General features: G+C 39.1%; 1 non-coding gene across 1 annotated transcript; it reads left to right on the top strand.

Moving 5' to 3' along the window:
- TRNAK-CUU (transfer RNA lysine (anticodon CUU)) lies at nt 1–73 on the top strand. The gene has a single exon. It is a non-coding gene; the product is annotated as a tRNA-Lys (tRNA).
- The last annotated feature ends 9,797 nt before the right edge of the window (nt 74–9,870 follow it).

The raw sequence follows: 9,870 nt of genomic DNA, 5'->3' as shown, positions 1-9,870 counted from the left end.
GCCTGGCTGGCTCAGTTGGTAGAGCATGGGACTCTTAATCTCACGGTCATGAGTTCAAGCCCCACGTTGGGCATGGAGATTACTTAAATTAAAAAATAAATAAATAAATAAATAAAAGAAATGACTGTGTGAAGGTAGTAATATTTGGCTTCAAATCAAATTGGCAAGTACTTGGTAGAGACATTTGTTGGGTTATAAATGAGTCTTAAAAGAACAAAGCATTAAAGATATGCTGTGTCTGAAATATGTTCCCCCCAACAATTGTTACAACAACAGAAAAGCATAAAAGCCAACAGGAAATCTCCACCCACTTAGACTCCTCAGGCGGAGTAAATAGATAGGCCTTACCCAGTGTCTTCCAGGTCCACAGTGGAGCTTTGTCCCACTAACAGTGGGGACTCCCTGTAGAATCCATGTCTTGGCACTAACAACTTTCCCTAGAGAGTTTGGATCCAGCAATATGGACACACAAATATTCATTTGTCACACAAATAATTCATCAAAAGGCCTTTGGACATGCAAGTGGAGGAGCAGAGTTCCTTTTGCCCTCCCCATTGGCTTTTTTTTTTTAACTTCATTTTGAAATAATTACAGTTAGAGAAAAGTTTTAAGAATAGCACAAAGAACTCCCACTTTATTCAAAGTCATTACTTTTTAAAAAAGATTTTATTTATTTATTTGAGAGAGAGAGAGAGAGCATGTGAGAGAGCATGAACAGTGGAGAGGCACAGGGAGAGGGAGAAGCCGACTCCCCACTGAGCAGGGAGCCAGACCCAGGGCTCGATCCCAGGACCCTGGCTAGGATCATGACCTGAGCTGAAAGCAGATGCTTAACCAACTGAGCCACCCAGGCGCCCTTCAAATCCATTACTTATAAAAAGTTTGGTCACATTCTCCTCTTTTTACATATATGTATATATATATTTTAATTTATATATATATATTTTTTCTGAATTATTTAAGAGTAGCTTGTATACATACTGCTCCTTTACCCCTTAATACTCCAGTGTGTGTTTCCTGGAAACAAGGATATCCCACTGATTTTATTGGGGGAAAGACTAACCTGGCTACTCCCATCTAAGAGCTAGAAGGAACCTAAAGGGGTCTACTTTATTTTATACAGGGAAACCCAAAATTGGCAAATAAGTCAGCCAAGGTCACGTTGCCAGTATCTGGGACGAAACCCTCTCTTCTGGCTCTTTCCACTCTACAAGGCATTAGGAATCATCTGGTCCAAACTGTTAATAAATTTTATAAATGAGGAAACTATGGCTCAGCGATGGTTTATGATTTGTCTAAGGTCACATAGGTTATAGGCAGCTAAACCTCTTTGCTAAGGGGCTCAAAGACAAGACTAATTTTCCTGAATGCACAGTCACTGAGTAAACTGGTAAGTGGACATCAGGAACTTTTGCCTGTCTAGCAATCCGTCCCCTTCTCCTGACCACAGCTTTGGAAAACCATCCCTCTTTCATTGGATACAGAGTTAGTGGGATGGTCCTTCAAAGTGCCCCACCCTTCTGGCCATGAAATGGGCATGTAACCTAACCTGGATCAGTGGTCTCTGTGGCATTTGGATCTCAAGAAGAGGGACTCAAGGACTGAGAAGAGGGTGAGTTGATTTCTCCTGAAGTTGGTGCTGAAGAGGCCTCCTAAAGACAGGCTGCCTATTGGCTCTGTTGCTGATTAGCTTTGCTTCCCATCCTTCCTGAGATTTGCTTCTTCAGCATTTAGTTCCATTCTCTGAGCTTCCCCCATGTCTTTCCAATAATTTCTATACGTTTAGGTTGGCCAGGGTTAGTTTCTGTTGCCTGCCTAACCAGTAAGAGCTGACTAGGAAGGAAAACAAAAGTGCTTTCAGAAACACTTGCTCAAACAGAACTGTGACTTAGGTTGTATATAAAAAAAAATGGTTCCCGGGTACACCCTTCCTTCCTCAAAGCTTAGCGTGGAAGTACTTTCCAGGCTCATCACGCTGCTGTTCATTCTCACTAATGACGCTCCACTTTCACGCCTGCAGAAGTGGCTGTTCCTGGAAAAACAGAGCAACCTCTCTCTTAGTTGTGGCTCTTAGAAATGTCTCTAGCAAGGGGGCTCCACTTAGCAGTTATTTTAACTCCAGTGCCCCCAGACTGCTCCATCTGGGTGTTTAGCATGGTGAAATACAATCTGACTGGAGCACCGTAGCCCAGGGTCAGCTCCCTGCCTGATGGACTCTAGGGCCTGCTGCCAGCCGGAAGTGAAGACACCACTCTTTGTCTTTCCTGACAATCTGTTCCTGACCTCCTAAGAGGACTTTTGGAAGGAACTCACACATACACAAGAACACACCGATGTCTCCAGAATGACAGACAGTGCAGTTTGAATCTGTATCCAGGAAAGAAATCTCCATAAAAGCATAATCATTGGCAAAGAGGTTCCCAAGCTTATGTTGAAACACAGCTTTTTTTTTTCTAAAAAAAAAAAAAAAGTTATTTTAATGTTATATATAATTTAACATTATTTTAAATACTATTATGCAGAGCAGTTTAGCTGTACATTAGCCACTCAAGAACCAGATCTTTCATAGCCAAAGATCCAATCATTTCACAAATATGTTTGTCCTTTCTATGTGCCAGGCACTGTGCTTGGTGCTGAAAAAACAACAGAAAGCAAAATCTGACAGACTCCTTACTCTTAAAATGCTTACAGCCCAGAGGGAAAGCAAACATTAATGAAGATGTTATACTCGTACCTCATTACAAATTGTTACAAGTGCTATGGAAGACAAGTACAAAGATCCATGAAAGAGATTAAGAGTAAACTGTTTTCCTTAAAACAAATAGTTTCCATAATTCCAAGTAAAAAATTTTAAGTAAACTCTACACCCAACATGGGGTTCCAATTCACAAGCCTGAGATCAAGAGTCCCATGCTGTACCAACTGAGCCAGCCAGGTACCCCTCCAAATGAATTTCTTAGAAGGACTATAGAATAATCCCTCCCCCTATTATATTAGTCTGTAAATGGACCAGCCTAGCCCTTATCAGAATCACCATAGGAGATTTAGTTGTCCTCTCAGAGCAAAACCAAGGGGTTCTGCCTTTTTTTTTTAGTATTTTATTTATTTATCTGACAGAGAGAGAGACAGCGAGAGAGGGAACACAAGCAGGGAGAGTGGAGAGGGAGAAGCAGGTTTCGCGCAGAGCAGGGAGCCCGATGCTGGGCTCTATCCCAGGACCCTGGGATCATGCCTGAGCCGAAGGCAGACACTTAATGACTGAGCCACCCAGGCGCCCCGGGTTCTGCCTTTATTTTTCCATTGCATTAATCATTGCCATTTTCAAAGCCAAATGGAAGAGGAAAATCACTCAGACAAAAATGTCCTAAAGAATAAAAGATTATTATTTCAAAGGCAAATACAAATGGGGATATGTATTCATTTCTACTGTTGCTATAATGAATTACCATACATTCAGTGGCTTAAAACAACACAAATTTATTATCTTAAAATTCTGTAGGTCGGAATTCCAACTGGGTCTCTCTAGGCTAAAATCGCAGCATTGTTAGAACTGAGGTCCTTTCTGGAAGCTTTAGGAGAGTATCAGTTTCCTTGCCTTTTTCCAGCTTCATTCTTTACTTCATGGCCCGCTCCTTCCTCCATCTTCAAAGCCAGCAAGAAGGTGAGTCCTCATGTCACATCTCTCTGACCTACTCTTTGCCTCCCTCTTCTACTTTTAAGGACTCATGTGATTAAAAGTAGATCCACTCAGATAATCCAGAATAATCTCCCCAGTTCAAGTTCTGTACCCTTAATCATACCTGCAAAGTCTCCTATGCCATGTACTGAACATATTCATGAGTTCTGGGGATTAGGACATGGATATCTTTGAAGGACCATTATACTGCCTACCACAGAAAGCATGAAAAATGTTCTTGTGAAGAGTGGAAAAAAGTAGAGGTGCTTCATTCTGTATGGACAAAGCGATGGGTACAAGATGATGCCATTTTTCTCGATAGCACCAAACTGCTTATAGTGGTTATCTCTGGGCACTGGAATTATGGGTGGTTTTTCTTTATGCTTATGTTTTCTCAGTTTTCTACATTAAAAATAAGATAATTAAAAGAAAAACCCTACCTCATATATTGTGATTATTTAGGATAATGTCTGTATTGTTAGGAAATGCATGCTGATCTATTTAGGAGTAAAGTATATTGGTGTCTGCAACTTACTGTCAAAAAGTTCAGAAAAACACATAAATAGGTAAAGCCAATATGGCTAAATGGTAACAACTTTGAATCAAGGAAGGATATATATGTGTGTTCATTGTAATTTTATTTCAATTTTCCTGTACATTTGAAACTTTTTATAATAAAAAGTTAAAATGCAAAATGATAATGAGAATAATATAGAATCAATATAGAATCTCTGCCCATTAAAATTTTGCTAAATGAAAAATAAATGTATTTATTTGTCATTAGGCAATTATTTTTCTTCTATTTTTCTTCTATTTCCTGAAGAACCAAAAACAGATGAGCAGTACCTCTGGAATGTCTGGGCCACTCCACCCTGGGCACCTGGGAAATGACAGGGTATTTCCACTCATTAGCATCTCTCTAATGAGGAGAGCCTTCCTTATTGAAAAGAGGATGAAACTTTAGTTTTTTTTTTTTTTTTTTTTTTTTTTTTTAAAGATTTTATTTATTTATTTGACAGAGAGAGACACAGCGAGAGAGGGAACACAAGCAGGGGGAAGTGGGGGAGGGAGAAGCAGGCTTCCCGCCGAGCAGGGAGCCCGATGCGGGGCCCGATCCCAGGACCCTGAGATCATGACCTGAGCCGAAGGCAGACGCTTAACGACTGAGCCACCCAGGCGCCCCGAAACTTTAGTTTTAATAAGCCATTGTGTGCCATAAAAAAATATTATATACTCTCAATTTTAATTTTTGACTACTCCAGGCCTCCTCTTTAATTAGTTTGCCTACCGATATTTGCAATCTAGATACTCTGTTTAAGCTGTTATGCAAATTTTCCATAATTCATTATATCATGTGTCATTGGTTAAAGTCTAATTAGATCACTATCACTTGGGAGGGTTGTATATTAAGTCAGTTTACCGAGTTGTCTCCTACACGTCTGAAATACTAATAATGGCCTATCTTTCATGGTACCAGGGTAATGATTTTACAATTCTGTCTTTGCTTTTCTAAGATTGAAAAGTATCGGGGTGCCTGGGTGGCTCAGTTGTTAAGCATCTGCCTTCGCCTCAGGTCGTGGTCCCAGGGTCCTGGGATCGGCCCCGCATCGGGCTCCCTGCTTGGTGGGAAGCCTGCTTCTCCCTCTCCTACTCCCCCTGCTTGTGTTCCTGCTCTCGCTGTCTCTCTCTCTGTCAAATAAATAAATAAAATCTTTAAAAAAAAAAAAGATTGAAAACTATCACGGATCATGGATCATAGCAGTGGTAATAGTTATCAGTCTATTAAAAAGGTAAAAATTTTAAAAAAGAGACAAAGCTACAACATTGAGAAATACTACCATTCCAAATTTCTCAAAACATTATACACACACACACACACACACACACACACACACACACACACATATATATATATTTTTAATGTAGGCTCCATGCCCAGCATGGGGCTTGAACTCACAACCCTGAGGTCATGGGTAGCATGCTCTACTGACTGAGCCAGCCAGGCACCCCAAAACATGACCTATTTTTTATTTAATTAAAATATTGTATGGGTACAGAATCAGAGAGAGGAACACCCACATGGCTTAGAATTCAAAATATCTCATGTATGAGATTTCTTAATTTAAGACTTTTCTGTGCCTGCCGAATACCAGTGGGTGAAGAATGTCTTCAATGTCATTTTGGCATTTCTAGTGCCCTGCATAGCTTGGTAGGATTCTTTACCCTTCCAGGTTACAGCAATCCCAGCTTTTCTCACAGAAAAAAAACCGTATTCTTTTTGTTTAACATTAATTTTAAGAGATACTGTAGTAGAACTTAAGGAGATACTTTTTATTTCTACATTTATGAACATGTTTCTCCATCTATGAATTAGGATAATACAACTTGCTCCTTACTGTACGTGGAAGGCTGGGGGAATTCTTACTAGTAGTAAGAATTAAAAAATAACATTGATTTAAAATAACTATTTCTAGGCATCATGGAAGGATGGCACTTTGTCTTGCCTTATCTTACTTAATCCTAACAAAACTCTGTGAGGTTTGTTTGTTTGTTTGTTTTTTAAAGATTTTATTTAGGGATGCCTGGGTGGCTCAGTTGGTTAAGTGTCTGCCTTCGGCTTGGGTCATGATCTTTTAAAAAAATTTTTATTTATTAGAGAGAGAGAGAGAGAAAGCACAAGCAGGGGGAGCGGCAGAGGGAGAAGCAGGTTCCCCGCTGAGCACTAGATCCCAAGACCCTAGGATTATGACTAGAGCCGAAGGCAGACGCTTAACCGACTGAGCCACCCAGGCATCCCAAAACTCTGTGAGGTATTATCTACTTTTTTCAAAGACTTAGAGAAGCTAAAAAAATTATGGTTTACAGTGCTGGTAAATGGTAATGCAAGGTCTGATTTTGAAACCTTGATTTTCATTACTCCACTTTAACTTAGGAGAAAGATGAAAATGTTGTGAAGTCCTTTATTTGCCCTCAGGTCCTTCAACAATTGAAACCCACTTCTCTGCGCCTCTTCTTGACCAATTCCCGCCCCTTATGCTTCAGTAATATAGGCCCACATGTAATTTCTGTAAAGTCCTGTTCTCTCAAGTTTCTGGGTCTTTGTTTATGATGTTTTCTTGGCCTAAAATTTCATTATCCCGCTACTACCAGAGTAGCTGCCCTACTCCTACTCATTTTTCAGGTCTCAGTTTAAACTATTCCACACTGTTACATGGTCAATTAATCTTTGACAAAGGAGGCAAGAATATGCAATGGGAAAAAGACAGTCTCTTCAACAAATGCTGTTTGGAAAACTAGACAGCCACATGCAAAAGAATGAAATTGGACCACTCTCTTACACCATAACAAAAAAAAAACCCTCAAAAATGGATTGAGGACCTAAATGTGAGACCTGAACCCGTAAAAATCCTAGAAGAATAGGCAATAATTTCTCCAACATCAGCCGCAGCAACATTTCTCTAGATATGTCTCCCGAGGCAAGGGAGACAAAAGCAAACATAAACTATTGGGACCACATCAAAATAAAAAGCTTCTGCACAACAAAGGAAGCAATCAACAAAACTAAAAGACAACCCACTGAATGAGAGAAGATATTTGCAAATGACCTATCTGATAAAAGATTAGTATTTAAAATATATAAAGAATTTATATAACTCAACACCAAAAATGAAATAATCCAATTAAAAACTGGGCAGAAGACACGAACAGACATTTTTACAAAGAAGACATACAGATGGCCAACAGACATGAAAAGATGCTCAACATCACTCATCATCAAGGAAATGCAAATCGAAACCACAATGAAATATCACCTCATACTTGTCAAAATGGCTAAAATAAAAAACACAAGAAACAAGCGTTGGTGAGGATGAGGAGAAAAAGGATCCCTCGTACACTATTGATAGGAATGCAAACTGGTACAGCCACTGTGGAAAACAGAATTGATATTCCTCAAAAAAATAAAATAGAATTACCCTACAATCCAGTAATCCTACTACTGGGTAAATACCAGTAGTATTTACCCAAAGAATACGAAAACACTAATTCAAAGGGACATAAGCATCCCTATGTTTATTGCTGCATTATTTGCACTAGCCAAATTATGGAAGCAGCCAAAGTGTCCATCGACTGATGAATGGATAAAGAAGTGATATATGTATGTGTATATATATATATATGCATATACACACACAGTGGAATATTATTCAGCCATAAAAAGAATGCAATCTTGCCATTTGCAACAACATGGATGAATCTAGAGAGTATAATGCTGAGCAAAATAAGTCAGTCAGAGAAAGACAAATACCATATGATTTCGCTCATATGTGGAATTTAATAAAACAAATAAAGTAAAAAAACTAAAAAACAGACTCTTAAATATAGAGAACAAACTGATGGTTACCAAAGGGGGATGGGTGCAATAGTGAAGGGGATTAAGAATACACTTATCTTGATGAGCACTGAGTAATGTATAGAATTGTTGATCACTATATTGTACACCTAAAACTAATATAACACTGTAGGTTAACTGTACTGGAATTAAAATTTAACAAATAAACTACTCTGCCATGTTCCCATCACTCTTGATATACTCACAACAATAACTACCTTACTATGTCATCACCTAAATTGTGAGCAGCTTGAGGGAGTCAGGGTTATTTTCACTGTTGCAGGGCTTTTCAAAGTAGCTGTTTTCCAGTTTGCATTCAATTAAATATTGATAGAATGAACAAATGAAAGTATGCACAAATAACTTATGAATTCATTCACAGAACTCATTAAGGATTTGTGGAGGGACCTGTATTACTTTATTCCACATAAGCCTAAAAGTGACCAGAAATGAAAACTTTTCATCCTCTTATATTAAAACTTTTCAACATATCTTTATTATTTTTTTTTCCAGAATAAAGTATCTGGAACACAGTAGTAGTTAAATACATATTTGTTGAGTTAGTGAAGAGTCCTAGAAAAATACACAAATATACAAAGTCTTTATAATCTAATGCATATTCTTCCCTCCAGACTCACTTTGTGCCATTTCTACTTTATCCTGTAATAATGAGTAAGAGTATGTAATTTTCATTCCTGCATCAAATATTTATTGTCACTATTATGTGCCAGGCATATTGGTCCACCGTTTCAAATAGCTTTGTTCCTTTCTTGCTATTCTCTCTTCCTGGAAATTTAAGAAGCCATTCAGCAAATACGTCATTTATTGTGGTTTTCCTACCTCCCTTCCTTAAGTTCAGTTAGTTACCTCCCCTAGAAGGCTGTCCCTGACATCTTTAGTACTCAGTGCTTGCTTCCATCTTAGCCCTCATTACATCACAGTGAAATGATCTGTGTCTATGTTTGTTCCCCGCCCCCATCCCTATCCCACAATACCGAGGTATTGCTTTCAGAGGGCAGGGATGGAGGTTTTGTTCACCTATGTGTCCCCGGGGCCCAGCACAGAATTTAGGACAGGTAGGACAGGGCCAAAACCCTATATGTAAGTATTGAAAGAATTCCCACAATAAGTGAGTTATGGGGGCGCCTGGGTGGCTCAGTCGTTAAGCGTCTGCCTTCGGCTCAGGTCATGATCCCAGGGTCCTGGGATCGAGTCCCGCATCGGGCTCCCTGCTCGGCGGGAAGCCTGCTTCTCCCTCTCCCACTCCCCCTGCTTGTGTTCCTGCTCTCGCTATCTCTCTCTGTCAAATAAATAAATAAAAAAAAAAAAAAAAAAAAAAAAAAAAAAAAAAAATAAGTGAGTTATGTATTATCTCCAAATTATAGATGATAAAAGGAGGCTTGAAAGGGTTTAGAAAAGTTTTAGAAAAGCCCAAGTTCACACAGTGGTAGAGCCTGTTGTCAAAGGAATTTGAAGAATGAAGCCATCATTGGTTCTAAATGAATAAAACTCCTTCCCACCATCTTTTCTTGAAATTTTCGTTTAGATTTTGTATTCGTTCCTTCTATAGACTAATGACTCCTCGACCACCATAATATTATGAGTGGGGACAATACCCCCTTTTTTTTTCATATTGAAAATTGTTTGACCTCTCTCTGGAAGCCACGTGATTTTAAACTTTCTGAACTCACACTCTTTCCGGGGTAGAATCTGCATTGGAGTCCTGGGGGGACGTGATAGGTCCCATGAGAAGGGTCATTCGAAATGGAATGCGGGGACTAAGAGTTTTTCTCTGGACAGGATT

This window comes from Mirounga angustirostris, unplaced genomic scaffold (assembly GCF_029215605.1).
Source record: "Mirounga angustirostris isolate CCGP_5_RB_7025 unplaced genomic scaffold, mMirAng1.0.hap1 SCAF_1, whole genome shotgun sequence".
Taxonomy (NCBI): Eukaryota; Metazoa; Chordata; class Mammalia; order Carnivora; family Phocidae; genus Mirounga; species Mirounga angustirostris.
Note: the sequence above shows the minus strand (reverse complement) of the source record. Positions and strands in the feature narration are given on the sequence as shown.